We start from the raw sequence: 14,867 nt of genomic DNA, 5'->3' as shown, positions 1-14,867 counted from the left end.
TTGCAACAAATAATCTGCTCAGACCCCAACCAAGGAACATCAAAAGTCGTGCTATAAATTCACAGACAACACAAAGATTCCTTGATGCCCTTCCAGACTCCCTCTGCCTACCCAAGGACGCCAGAGGACAAAAATCCGTTAACCACCTAACTGAGGATCTCAATTTAACCTGCGCAATACCCTAGATGCAGTTGCACCCTAAAAACAAAAAAAATGTCTCATAAGAAACTAGCTCCCTGGTACACAGAAAATACGGAGCTCTGGAAGCAAGCTTCAGAAAATTGGAACGGAAATGGCGCCACACCAAACTGGAAGTCTTCCGACTAGCTTGGAAGGACGGTACTGCAGTACCGAAGAGCCCTTACTGCTGCTCGATCGTCCTATTTTTCTAACTTAATTGAGGAAAATAAGAACAATCCAGGAAATTCCTTTTTGATACTGTGGCAAAGCTAACTAAAAAGCAGCATTCCCCAAGAGAGGATGACTTTCACTTTAGCAGTGATAAATTCATGAACTTCTTTGAGGAAAAGATTATGATTATTAGAAAGCAAATTACGGACTCCTCTTTAAACCTGCGTATTCCTCCAAACCTCAGTTGTCCTGAGTCTGCACAACTCTGCCAGGACCTAGGATCAAGAGAGACGCTCAAGTGTTTTAGTACTATATCTCTTGACACAATGATGAAAATAATCATGGCCTCTAAACCTTCAAGCTGTATACTGGACCCTATTCCAACTAAACTACTGAAAGAGCTGCTTCCTGTGCTTGGCCCTCCTATGTTGAACATAATAAACGGCTCTCTATCCACTGGATGTGTACCAAACTCACTAAAAGTGGCAGTAATAAAGCCTCTCTTGAAAAAGCCAAACCTTGACCCAGAAAATATAAAAAACTATCGGCCTATATCGAATCTTCCATTCCTCTCAAAGATTTTAGAGAAGGCTGTTGCGCAGCAACTCACTGCCTTCCTGAAGACAAACAATGTATACGAAATGCTTCAGTCTGGTTTTAGACCCCATCATAGCACTGAGACGGCACTGTGAAGGTGGTAAATGACATTTTAATGGCATCGGACCGAGGCTCTGCATCTGTCCTCGTGCTCCTAGACCTTAGTGCTGCTTTTGATACCATCGATCACCACATTCTTTTGGAGAGATTGGAAACCCAAATTGGTCTACAGGACATGTTCTGGCCTGGTTTAGGTCTTATCTGTCGGAAAGATATCAGTTTGTCTCTGTGAATGGTTTGTCCTCTGACAAATCAACTGTACATTTAGGTGTTCCTCAAGGTTCTGTTTTAGGACCACTATTGTTTTCACTATATATTTTACCTCTTGGGGATGTTATTCAGAAAACATAATGTAAACTTTCACTGCTATGCAGGATGACACACAGCTGTACATTTCAATGAAACATGGTGAGCCCCAAAATTGCCCTCGCTAGAAGCATGTGTTTCAGACATAAGGAAGTGGATGGCTGCAAACTTTCTACTATTAAACTCGGACAAAACAGAGATGCTTGTTCTAGGTCCCAAGAAACAAAGAGATCTTCTGTTGAATCTGACAATTAATCTTAATGGTTGTACAGTCGTCTCAAATAAAACTGTGAAGGACCTCGGCGTTACTCTGGACCCTGATTTCTCTTTTGAAGAACATATCAAGACCATTTCGAGGACAGCTTTTTTTCCATCTACGTAACATTGCAAAATCAGAAACTTTCTGTCCAAAAATGATGCAGAAAAATTAATCCATGCTTTTGTCACTTCTAGGTTAGACTACTGCAATGCTCTATTTTCCGGCTACCCGGATAAAGCACTAAATAAACTTCAGTTAGTGCTAAATACGGCTGCTAGAATCCTGACTAGAACCAAAAAATTTGATCATATTACTCCAGTGCTAGGACACTGGCTTCCTGTCAAAGCAAGGGCTGATTTCAAGGTTTTACTGCTAACCTACAAAGCATTACATGGGCTTGCTCCTACCTACCTCTCTGATTTGGTCCGGCCGTACATACCTACACGTACGCTACGGTCACAAGACGCAGGCCTCCTAATTGTCCCTGAATTTCTAAGCAAACAGCTGGAGGCAGGGCTTTCTCCTATAGAGCTCCATTTTTATGGAACGGTCTGCCTACCCATGTCAGAGACGCAAACTCGGTCTCAACCTTTAAGTCTTTACTGAAGACTCATCTCTTCAGTGGGTCATATGATTGAGTGTAGTCTGGCCCAGGAGGGAAGGTGAACGGAAAGGCTCTGGAGCAAGAACCGCCCTTGCTGTCTCTGCCTGGCCGGTTCCCCTCTTTCCACTGGGATTCTCTGCCTCTAACCCTGTTACGGGGCTGAGTCACTGGCTTGAGGGGCTCTACGTGGTCCCTGGGAGAGGTCACCTGGGTGGGTTGATTCACTGTGGTCGGCCTGTCTGGGTTGCCCCCTTGGGTTGTACCTTGTCAGAGATCTTTGGGGCTATACGGTACTTGTCTCAGGATGGTAAGTTGGTGGTTGAAGATATCCCTCTAGTGGTGTGGGGGCTGTGCTTTGGCAAAGTGGGAGGGGTTATATCCTTCCTGCAGGCCCTGTCCGGGGTGTCCTGATGGGGCCACAGTGTCTCCTGACCCCTCCTGTCTCAGCCTCCAGTATTTATGCTGCAGTATATGTGAGGGGGCTAGGGTCAGTTTGTTTATCTGGAGTACTTCTCCTGTCCTATTCGGTGTCCTGTGTGAATCTAAGTGTGCGTTCTCTAATTCTCTCCTTCTCTCTTTCTTTCTCTCTCTCGGAGGACCTGAGCCCTAGGACCATGCCCCAGGACTACCTGACATGATGACTCCTTGCTGTCCCCAGTCCACCTGGCCATGCTGCTGCTCCAGTTTCAACTGGCCTGGGAGGACCATGTCCCAGGACTACCTGACATGAGGACTCCTTGCTGTCCCCAGTCCACCTGGCCATGCTCCTGCTCCAGTTTCAACTGTTCTGCCTTACTATTATTCAACCATGCTGGTCATTTATGAACATTTGAACATCTTGTCCACGTTCTGTTATAATCTCCACCGGCACAGCCAGAAGAGGACTGGCCACCCCACATATGCTCTCTAATTCTCTCTTTCTTTCTCTCTCTCGGAGGACCTGAGCCCTAGGACCGTGCCCCAGGACTACCTGACATGATGGCTCCTTGCTGTCCCCAGTCCACCTGACTGTGCTGCTGCTCCAGTTTCAACTGTTCTGCCTTATTATTATTTGACCATGCTGGTCATTTATGAACATTTGAACATCTTGGTCATGTTCTGTTATAATCTCTACCCGGCACAGCCAGAAGAGGACTGGCCACCCCACATAGCCCGGTTCCTCTCTAGGTTTCTTCCTAGGTTTTGGCCTTTCTAGGGAGTTTTTCCTAGCCACCGTGCTTTTACACCTGCATTGTTTGCTGTTTGGGGTTTTAGGCTGGGTTTCTGTACAGCACTTTGAGATATCAGCTGATGTACGAAGGGCTATATAAATAAATTTGATTTGATTTGATTTGACTAAGAGAGGAGGTACGGTACTGCAGGAGAGGAGGTACGGTACTGCAGGAGAGGAGGAGGTACGGTACTGCAGGAGAGGAGGTACGGTACTGCAGGAGAGGAGGTACGGTACTGCAGGAGAGGAGGAGGTACGGTACTGCAGGAGAGGAGGTACGGTACTGCAGGAGGAGGAGAGGAGGTACTGCAGGAGAGGAGGAGGTACGGTACTGCAGGAGAGGAGGAGGTACGGTACTGCAGGAGAGGTACGGTACTGAGGAGGTACGGTACTGCAGGAGAGGAGGAGGTACGGTACTGCAGGAGAGGAGGAGGTACGGTACTGTAGGAGGGAAGTACGGTACTGCAGGAGAGGAGGTACGGTACTGTAGGAGGGGAGGAGGTACGGTACTGTAGGAGAGGAGGAGGTACGGTACTGTAGGAGAGGAGGTACGGTACTGCAGGAGAGGAGGAGGTACGGTACTGCAGGAGAGGAGGTACGGTACTGCAGGAGAGGAGGTACGGTACTGCAGGAGAGGAGGAGGTACGGTACTGCAGGAGAGGAGGAGGTACGGTACTGTAGGAGAGGAGGAGGTACGGTACTGTAGGAGGGAGGTACGGTACTGTAGGAGAGGAGGAGGTACGGTACTGTAGGAGAGGAGGTACGGTACTGTAGGAGGGAAGTACGGTACTGCAGGAGAGGTGGAGGTACGGTACTGCAGGAGAGGAGGTACGGTACTGCAGGAGGTACGGTACTGCAGGAGAGGAGGTACGGTACTGCAGGAGGTACGGTACTGTAGGAGAGGAGGTACGGTACTGTAGGAGGGAAGTACGGTACTGCAGGAGAGGAGGTACGGTACTGCAGGAGGTACGGTACTGTAGGAGAGGAGGTACGGTACTGTAGGAGGGAAGTACGGTACTGCAGGAGAGGAGGTACGGTACTGCAGGAGGTACGGTACTGCAGGACGGAGGAGGGACGGTACTGCAGGAGGGAGGAGGGACGGTACTGTAGGAGAGGAGGTACAGTACTGCAGGAGAGGAGGAGGTACGGTACTGCAGGAGGGAGGAGGGACGGTACTGTAGGAGAGGAGGTACGGTACTGCAGGAGAGGAGGAGGTCCGGTACTGCAGGAGGGAAGTACGGTACTGCAGGAGGTACGGTACTGCAGGATGGAGGTATGGTACTGCAGGAGGGAGGAGGGACGGTACTGCAGGAGGGAGGAGGGACGGTACTGCAGGAGGGAGGGACGGTACTGCAGGATGGAGGTACGGTACTGCAGGAGGGAGGGACGGTACTGCAGGAGGGTGGGACGGTACTGCAGGAGGGAGGAGGGACGGTACTGCAGGAGGGAGGAGGGACAGTACTGCAGGAGGGTGGGATGGTACTGCAGGAGGGAGGAGGGACAGTACTGCAGGAGGGTGGGACGGTACTGCAGGAGGGTGGGACGGTACTGCAGGAGGGAGGAGGGACGGTACTGCAGGAGGGAGGGACGGTACTGCAGGAGGGAGGAGATACGGTACTGCAGGAGGGAGGAGATACGGTACTGCAGGAGGGGGGTACGGTACTGCAGGAGGGGAGGTACAGCTGGAGAGGAGGTACGATACTGCAGGAGGGAGGTGGTACAGTACTGCAGGAGGGAGGGGAAGAGCTGCAGTCCATATAAACAGAGAGAGAAGAGCTGCAGTCCATATAAACAGAGAGAGAAGAGCTGCAGTCCATATAAAAAGAGAGAGAGAGAAGAGCTGCAGTCCATATAAACAGAGAGAGAAGAGCTGCAGTCCATATAAACAGAGAGAGAGAGCTGCAGTCCATATAAACAGAGAGAAGAGCTGCAGTCCATATAAAAAGAGAGAGAGAGAAGAGCTGCAGTCCATATAAAAAGAGAGAGAGAGAAGAGCTGCAGTCCATATAAAAAAAAGAGAGAGAAAGCTGCAGTCCATATAAAGAGAGGAAGAGCTGCAGTCCATATAAAAAAGAGAGAGAGAAGAGCTGCAGTCCATATAAAAAGGGAAGAGCTGCAGTCCATATAAACAGAGAGAAGAGCTGCAGTCCATATAAACAGAGAGAGAAGAGCTGCAGTCCATATAAACAGAGAGGGAAGAGCTGCAGTCCATATAAACAGAGAGAGAGAAGAGCTGCAGTCCATATAAACAGAGAGAGAAGAGCTGCAGTCCATATAAACAGAGAGAGAAGAGCTGCAGTCCATATAAACAGAGAGAAGAGCTGCAGTCCATATAAACAGAGAGAGAAGAGCTGCAGTCCATATAAAGAGAGAGAGAAGAGCTGCAGTCCATATAAACAGAGAGAGAAGAGCTGCAGTCCAGTCCATATAAACAGAGAGAAGAGCTGCAGTCCATATAAACAGAGAGAGAAGAGCTGCAGTCCATATAAACAGAGAGAGAAGAGCTGCAGTCCATATAAAAAGAGAGAGAGAGAAGAGCTGCAGTCCATATAAAAAGAGAGAGAGAGAAGAGCTGCAGTCCATATAAAAAAAGAGAGAGAGAAGAGCTGCAGTCCATATAAACAGAGGGAAGAGCTGCAGTCCATATAAAAAGAGAGAGAGAGAAGAGCTGCAGTCCATATAAACAGAGGGAAGAGCTGCAGTCCATATAAACAGAGAGAAGAGCTGCAGTCCATATAAACAGAGAGAGAGAGCTGCAGTCCATATAAACAGAGAGGGAAGAGCTGCAGTCCATATAAACAGAGAGAGAAGAGCTGCAGTCCATATAAAAAGAGAGAGAAGGAGCTGCAGTCCATATAAACAGAGAGGGAAGAGCTGCAGTCCATATAAACAGAGAGAGAAGAGCTGCAGTCCATATAAAAAGAGAGAGAGAGAAGAGCTGCAGTCCATATAAACAGAGAGAGAAGAGCTGCAGTCCATATAAAGAGAGAGAGAAGAGCTGCAGTCCATATAAACAGAGGGAAGAGCTGCAGTCCATATAAACAGGGAAGAGCTGCAATCCATATAAACAGAGAGAGAAGAGCTGCAGTCCATATAAACAGGGAAGAGCTGCAATCCATATAAACAGAGAGAGAAGAGCTGCAGTCCATATAAACAGAGAGAGAAGAGCTGCAGTCCATATAAACAGAGAGAGAAGAGCTGCAGTCCATATAAACAGAGAGAAGAGCTGCAATCCATATAAACAGAGAGAGAAGAGCTGCAGTCCATATAAACAGAGGGAAGAGCTGCAGTCCATATAAACAGAGAGAGAAGAGCTGCAGTCCATATAAACAGAGAGAGAAGAGCTGCAGTCCATATAAACAGAGAGAAGAGCTGCAGTCCATATAAACAGAGAGAAGAGCTGCAGTCCATATAAACAGAGAGAGAAGAGCTGCAATCCATATAAACAGAGAGAGAAGAGCTACAGTCCATATAAACAGAGAGAGAAGAGCTACAGTCCATATAAACAGGGAAGAGCTGCAATCCATATAAACAGAGGGAAGAGCTGCAATCCATATAAACAGAGAGAAGAGCTGCAGTCCATATAAACAGAGGGAAGAGCTGCAGTCCATATAAACAGAGGGAAGAGCTGCAGTCCATATAAACAAAGAGAGGATCTGCAGTCCATATAAACAGAGAGAGAGGAGCTGCAGTCCATATAAACAGAGAGAGAGGCACTGCAGTCCATATAAACAGAGAGAGAGGAGCTGCAGTCCATATAAACAGAGAGAGAAGAGCTGCCATCCATATAAACAGAGAGAGAGGAGCTGCAGTCCATATAAACAGAGAGAGAGGAGCTGCAGTCCATATAAACAGAGAGAGAGGAGCTGCAGTCCATATAAACAGAGAGAGAGGAGCTGCAGTCCATATAAACAGAGAGAGAAGAGCTGCAGTCCATATAAACAGAGAGAGAAGAGCTGCAGTCCATATAAACAGAGCGAGAGGAGCTGCAGTCCATATAAACAGAGAGAGAAGAGCTGCAGTCCATATAAACAGAGAGAGAGGAGCTGCAGTCCATATAAACAGAGAGAGAGGAGCTGCAGTCCATATAAACAGAGAGAGAAGAGCTGCAGTCCATATAAACATAGAGAGAAGAGCTACAGTCCATATAAACAGAGAGAGAAGAGCTACAGTCCATATAAACAGAGAGAGAAGAGCTACAGTCCATATAAACAGAGCTCCCTGTGTGTTTTCTGTATGCTCTGTTGTAAAGCAGCTGGAATAATCTGTGTTTTTCTGCCCAGAGGACAGCAGGGAAGAAAACAAACAAAACAGCAGTGTTGAATCCCTGAGAGAAAGAGAGCGAGAGACACACACATATTTCCCTCAGATTAAACAGACCCACAAAGATTTTGAAAACAAATCCAATTTTGATAAACTCCCATATTATCTACTAGGTAGTGGTTCCCAAACATTTTACAGTCCCGTACCCCTTCAAACATTCAACCTCCAGCTGCGTACCCCCTCTAGCACCAGGGTCAGCATACTCTCAAATGTTGTTTTTTGCCATCATTGTAAGCCTGCCACACACACACTATATGATACATTTATTAAACATAAGAAGGAGTGTGAGTTTTTGTCACAACCCGGCTCGTGGGAAGTGACAAAGAGCTCTTATAGGACCAGGGCACAAATAATAATATAATAATAATCAATCATTGAGATCTTTATTTAGACATTTTACATATAAAACCTTATTTGTCACCACTGGTTAATGAGAAGGATGTGCTTGAAAGGATGCACATAACTCTGCATTGTTGGGTTGTATTGGAGAGAGTCTCAGTCTTAAATCATTTTCTACACACAGTCTGTGCCTGTATTTAGTTTTCATGCTAGTGTGGGCCAAGAATCCACTCTCACATAGGTACATGGTTGTAGAAGGCGCGATTTGTCAGGGCAGGATACTCTGAGCGCAGCCGTATCCAGATATCTGCCAGTGGCTTCTGATTAAATAACATTTTCACAGAACCGCTTGATGCAATTTCGATGAGGCTCTCTTGTTCAGATATCGGTAAGTGGACTGGAGGCAGGGCATAAAAGGGATAACGAATCCAATTGTTTGTGTCATCCGTTTTGGGAAAGTACCTGCAGAGAAGAGCTTCTTAATCATAGCCTCAATTTTGTCCTGCACGTTGAATATATTTAACTTTAATCTTGTCTCTCAATAAAAAAATAAAAATGTGTCAATACTTTGCCCCTTGATAACCAGCATTACATGGTTGCAGAATATACAGTTCAAGGGCCTTGCTTTAACAAAGTTAACCCTTTTCACTGTATTGTCCAAAAGCTCTTTCTTGCCCACCAAAGTCCATTTGATGTCACAAAGCTGTCCAGTACTTTAAAAATATCCTCTCCTGTTGTCCTGGTTTACAGTGGTTTGCAGAAGAGGATATGTTCCTTAATTGACCCCCATAATCGTAACAGACATATACCAGGAGTCTGTTGACTCACCCAGCTGTAACAGACCAGGAGCTGTGCCACACGTCTGTTGACTCATCCAGCTGTAACAGACATATACCAGGAGCTGTGCCAGGCCTGTTGACTCATCCAGCTGTAACAGACATATACCAGGAGCTGTGCCAGGCCCGCCACATCTGTTGACTCATCCAGCTGTAACAGACATACACCAGGAGCTGTGCCAGGCCCGCCACGTCTGTTGACTCATCCAGCTGTAACACACATATACCAGGAGCTGTGCCAGGCCCGCCACATCTGTTGACTCATCCAGCTGTAACAGACATATACCAGGAGCTGTGCCAGGCCCGCCACATCTGTTGACTCATCCAGCTGTAACAGACATATACCAGGAGCTGTGTCAGGCCCGCCAAGTCTGTTGACTCACCCAGCTGTAACAGACATACACCAGGAGCTGTGCCAGGCTCTCCACGTCTGTTGACTCATCCAGCTGTAACAGACATATACCAGGAGCTGTGCCAGGCTCTCCACGTCTGTTGACTCATCCAGCTGTAACAGACATATACCAGGAGCTGTGTCAGGCCCGCCACGTCTGTTGACTCATCCAGCTGTAACAGACATATACCAGGAGCTGTGCCAGGCTCTCCACGTCTGTTGACTCATCCAGCTGTAACAGACATATACCAGGAGCTGTGCCAGGCTCTCCACGTCTGTTGACTCATCCAGCTGTAACAGACATATACCAGGAGCTGTGCCAGGCCCGCCACGTCTGTTGACTCATCCAGCTGTAACAGACATATACCAGGAGCTGTGCCAGGCTCTCCACGTCTGTTGACTCATCCAGCTGTAACAGACATATACCAGGAGCTGTGCCAGGCCCACCACGTCTGTTGACTCACCCAGCTGTAACAGACATATACCAGGAGCTGTGCCAGGCTCTCCACGTCTGTTGACTCATCCAGCTGTAACAGACATATACCAGGAGCTGTGCCAGGCTCTCCACGTCTGTTGACTCATCCAGCTGTAACAGACATATACCAGGAGCTGTGCCAGGCCCACCATGTCTGTTGACTCACCCAGCTGTAACAGACATATACCAGGAGCTGTGCCAGGCTCTCCACGTCTGTTGACTCATCCAGCTGTAACAGACATATACCAGGAGCTGTGCCAGGCTCTCCATGTCTGTTGACTCATCCAGCTGTAACAGACATATACCAGAGCCCAGGCTCTCCATGTCTGTTGACTCATCCAGCTGTAACAGACATACACCAGGAGCTGTGCCAGGCTCTCCACGTCTGTTGACTCATCCAGCTGTAACAGACATACACCAGGAGCTGTGCCAGGCTCTCCACGTCTGTTGACTCATCCAGCTGTAACAGACATATACCAGGAGCTGTGCCAGGCCCGCCACGTCTGTTGACTCATCCAGCTGTAACAGACATATACCAGGAGCTGTACCAGGCTCTCCACGTCTGTTGACTCATCCAGCTGTAACAGACATATACCAGGAGCTGTGCCAGGCCCACCACGTCTGTTGACTCATCCAGCTGTAACAGACATATACCAGGAGCTGTGCCAGGCCCACCACGTCTGTTGACTCACCCAGCTCTAACAGACATATACCAGGAGCTGTGCCAGGCTCTCCACGTCTGTTGATTCATCCAGCTGTAACAGACATATACCAGGAGCTGTGCCAGGCCCTCCACGTCTGTTGACTCATCCAGCTGTAACAGACATATACCAGGAGCTACCAGGCTCTCCACGTCTGTTGACTCATCCAGCTGTAACAGACATATACCAGGAGCTGTGCCAGGCCCACCACGTCTGTTGACTCATCCAGCTGTAACAGACATATACCAGGAGCTGTGCCAGGCCCACCACGTCTGTTGACTCATCCAGCTGTAACAGACATATACCAGGAGCTGTGCCAGGCCTGCCACGTCTGTTGACTCATCCAGCTGTAACAGACATATACCAGGAGCTGTGCCAGGCTCTCCATGTCTGTTGACTCATCCAGCTGTAACAGACATATACCAGGAGCTGTGCCAGGCTCTCCATGTCTGTTGACTCATCCAGCTGTAACAGACATACACCAGGAGCTGTGCCAGGCTCTCCACGTCTGTTGACTCATCCAGCTGTAACAGACATACACCAGGAGCTGTGCCAGGCTCTCCACGTCTGTTGACTCATCCAGCTGTAACAGACATATACCAGGAGCTGTACCAGGCTCTCCACGTCTGTTGACTCATCCAGCTGTAACAGACATACACAAGGAGCTGTGCCAGGCTCTCCACGTCTGTTGACTCATCCAGCTGTAACAGACATATACCAGGAGCTGTGCCAGGCCCACCACGTCTGTTGACTCACCCAGCTGTAACAGACATATACCAGGAGCTGTGCCAGGCTCTCCACGTCTGTTGACTCATCCAGCTGTAACAGACATATACCAGGAGCTGTGCCAGGCTCTCCACGTCTGTTGACTCATCCAGCTGTAACAGACATATACCAGGAGCTGTGCCAGGCCCGCCACGTCTGTTGACTCATCCAGCTGTAACAGACATATACCAGGAGCTGTGCCAGGCTCTCCACGTCTGTTGACTCATCCAGCTGTAACAGACATATACCAGGAGCTGTGCCAGGCCCACCACGTCTGTTGACTCACCCAGCTGTAACAGACATATACCAGGAGCTGTGCCAGGCTCTCCACGTCTGTTGACTCATCCAGCTGTAACAGACATATACCAGGAGCTGTGCCAGGCTCTCCACGTCTGTTGACTCATCCAGCTGTAACAGACATATACCAGAGCTGTGCCAGGCCCACCATGTCTGTTGACTCACCCAGCTGTAACAGACATATACCAGGAGCTGTGCCAGGCTCTCCACGTCTGTTGACTCATCCAGCTGTAACAGACATATACCAGGAGCTGTACCAGGCTCTCCACGTCTGTTGACTCATCCAGCTGTAACAGACATATACCAGGAGCTGTGCCAGGCCTGCCACGTCTGTTGACTCATCCAGCTGTAACAGACATATACCAGGAGCTGTGCCAGGCTCTCCATGTCTGTTGACTCATCCAGCTGTAACAGACATATACCAGGAGCTGTGCCAGGCTCTCCATGTCTGTTGACTCATCCAGCTGTAACAGACATACACCAGGAGCTGTGCCAGGCTCTCCACGTCTGTTGACTCATCCAGCTGTAACAGACATACACAAGGAGCTGTGCCAGGCTCTCCACGTCTGTTGACTCATCCAGCTGTAACAGACATATACCAGGAGCTGTGCCAGGCCCGCCACGTCTGTTGACTCATCCAGCTGTAACAGACATATACCAGGAGCTGTACCAGGCTCTCCACATCTGTTGACTCATCCAGCTGTAACGGACATATACCAGGAGCTGTGCCAGGCCCACCACGTCTGTTGACTCATCCAGCTGTAACAGACATATACCAGGAGCTGTGCCAGGCCCACCACGTCTGTTGACTCACCCAGCTCTAACAGACATATACCAGGAGCTGTGCCAGGCTCTCCACGTCTGTTGATTCATCCAGCTGTAACAGACATATACCAGGAGCTGTGCCAGGCCCTCCACGTCTGTTGACTCATCCAGCTGTAACAGACATATACCAGGAGCTGTACCAGGCTCTCCACGTCTGTTGACTCATCCAGCTGTAACAGACATATACCAGGAGCTGTGCCAGGCCCACCACGTCTGTTGACTCATCCAGCTGTAACAGACATATACCAGGAGCTGTGCCAGGCCCACCACGTCTGTTGACTCATCCAGCTGTAACAGACATATACCAGGAGCTGTGCCAGGCCTGCCACGTCTGTTGACTCATCCAGCTGTAACAGACATATACCAGGAGCTGTGCCAGGCTCTCCATGTCTGTTGACTCATCCAGCTGTAACAGACATATACCAGGAGCTGTGCCAGGCTCTCCATGTCTGTTGACTCATCCAGCTGTAACAGACATACACCAGGAGCTGTGCCAGGCTCTCCACGTCTGTTGACTCATCCAGCTGTAACAGACATACACCAGGAGCTGTGCCAGGCTCTCCACGTCTGTTGACTCATCCAGCTGTAACAGACATATACCAGGAGCTGTGCCAGGCCCGCCACGTCTGTTGACTCATCCAGCTGTAACAGACATATACCAGGAGCTGTACCAGGCTCTCCACGTCTGTTGACTCATCCAGCTGTAACGGACATATACCAGGAGCTGTGCCAGGCCCACCACGTCTGTTGACTCATCCAGCTGTAACAGACATATACCAGGAGCTGTGCCAGGCCCACCACGTCTGTTGACTCACCCAGCTCTAACAGACATATACCAGGAGCTGTGCCAGGCTCTCCACGTCTGTTGATTCATCCAGCTGTAACAGACATATACCAGAGCTGTGCCAGGCCCTCCACGTCTGTTGACTCATCCAGCTGTAACAGACATATACCAGGAGCTGTACCAGGCTCTCCACGTCTGTTGACTCATCCAGCTGTAACAGACATATACCAGGAGCTGTGCCAGGCCCACCACGTCTGTTGACTCATCCAGCTGTAACAGACATATACCAGGAGCTGTGCCAGGCCCACCACGTCTGTTGACTCATCCAGCTGTAACGCATATAATTCACTAGCTTGTATGTGAAGTAGTAATTCTTTCAAAACATCTCCTGCCATGGTCACTGATGTGTCGTGAAAAAGTGTTGTTTGATGGAGACATTGTCTGTATAGTTTTGGGCCTTTTCCCCCAGCATTATCCCAGCCGTGACGGCAGGAATAATTAAGTCATCCACAATAGTATGGGGCTTGCCTGTCTTAGCCACTCAGTAGCTCACCATATAAGACGCTTCTAGCCCCTTCTTATTAATGGTATCTGTTGCTTTTATACGTGTCTTACTACTCGAAAGGTGTCTTAGTTCTCACTCAGAAATTCCTGTGGCTTATTTTTCAAATTGGCACGCTTTGTTTCTAAATGTCTGCACAATAGTGAAGGTTTCATTGAGTTGTGAGATAGTACTTTTGCACATATGGGGCGGCAGGGTAGCCTAGTGGTTAGAGTGTTGGACTAGTAACCAAAAGGTTGTAAGTTCAAATCCCCGAGCAGACAAGGTACACAATCTGTCGTTCTGTCCCTGAACAAGGCAGTTAACCCACTGTTCCTAGGCCGTCATTGAAAATAAGAATTTGTTCTTAACTTACTTGCCCAGTAAAAATTTGTTTTTAAATAACACACTGTGGCTGAGGAAAGGCACTACTCCCAATATAAGTGAACCCCAAATCAATGTAGTTCTCATCATATTTGCCCCTCTTTGATGGTCCAAATCCCTGTCTGTTTTTCGTAGCTTTCCCGGGTAAGGGAGCAGTAGCTCTTGGGCTGCATCACATTCACAACTGTCAGTGTCCATGCTAGCTGGGCTAACAACAAATGTAGAATTACTGATGCTAGCATTGGATGTGCTCGTGGAAGCAGAACAACTTGTGTGGTCGACGGGTGCAGGTGTGGTACTGCTGGTAGTAACTGTACTACCAGTAGAGCTGGTATGTGTCTATGGACGCGGGCCTTACTTTATTTAACCATTTATCCATTTTCGAGTTAACAGAATGTGCAGCAGCTACGTTTGGCAACATACGGACCGTTAGTGGAATTCACGCTAGAGAGTAAAGTTTGGGGAGGCAGGTAGCCTAGTGGTTAGAGCGTTGGACTAGTAACCAAAAGGTTGCAAGATCAAATCCCCGAGCTGACAAGGTACAAATCTGTCGTTCTGCCCCTGAACAAGGCAATTAACCCACTGTTCCTAGGCAGTCATTGTAAATAAGAATTTGTTCTTAACTGACTTGCCTAGTTAAATAAAGGTATAATGTGATTGGATGTTAATTATTTGAGGCTACCTGTATTTGACATTGTGTTGTTATTTCTCTGAACACTTATTTTCGACAGTCAAATGAGGCTACTCAGAAGAGAAAAAAACCTCCCCCAAATGTATAGCCCCGTTGGAATTTGTTCATATTTATTTTTATATAGAGAA

The 14,867-nt window shown here is 48.3% G+C and overlaps 1 protein-coding gene across 15 annotated transcripts in view; it reads right to left on the bottom strand.

Annotated features, from left to right (window-relative positions):
* Positions 1–14,867, bottom strand: part of LOC118386403 (FERM, ARHGEF and pleckstrin domain-containing protein 1-like) — a 179,514-nt gene that overhangs the window by 51,078 nt on the left and 113,569 nt on the right. The gene's annotated exons all lie outside the window — the stretch shown is intronic.

The sequence above is a fragment of the Oncorhynchus keta genome, chromosome 7 (genome assembly GCF_023373465.1).
Source record: "Oncorhynchus keta strain PuntledgeMale-10-30-2019 chromosome 7, Oket_V2, whole genome shotgun sequence".
Taxonomy (NCBI): domain Eukaryota; kingdom Metazoa; phylum Chordata; class Actinopteri; order Salmoniformes; family Salmonidae; genus Oncorhynchus; species Oncorhynchus keta.
Note: the sequence above shows the minus strand (reverse complement) of the source record. Positions and strands in the feature narration are given on the sequence as shown.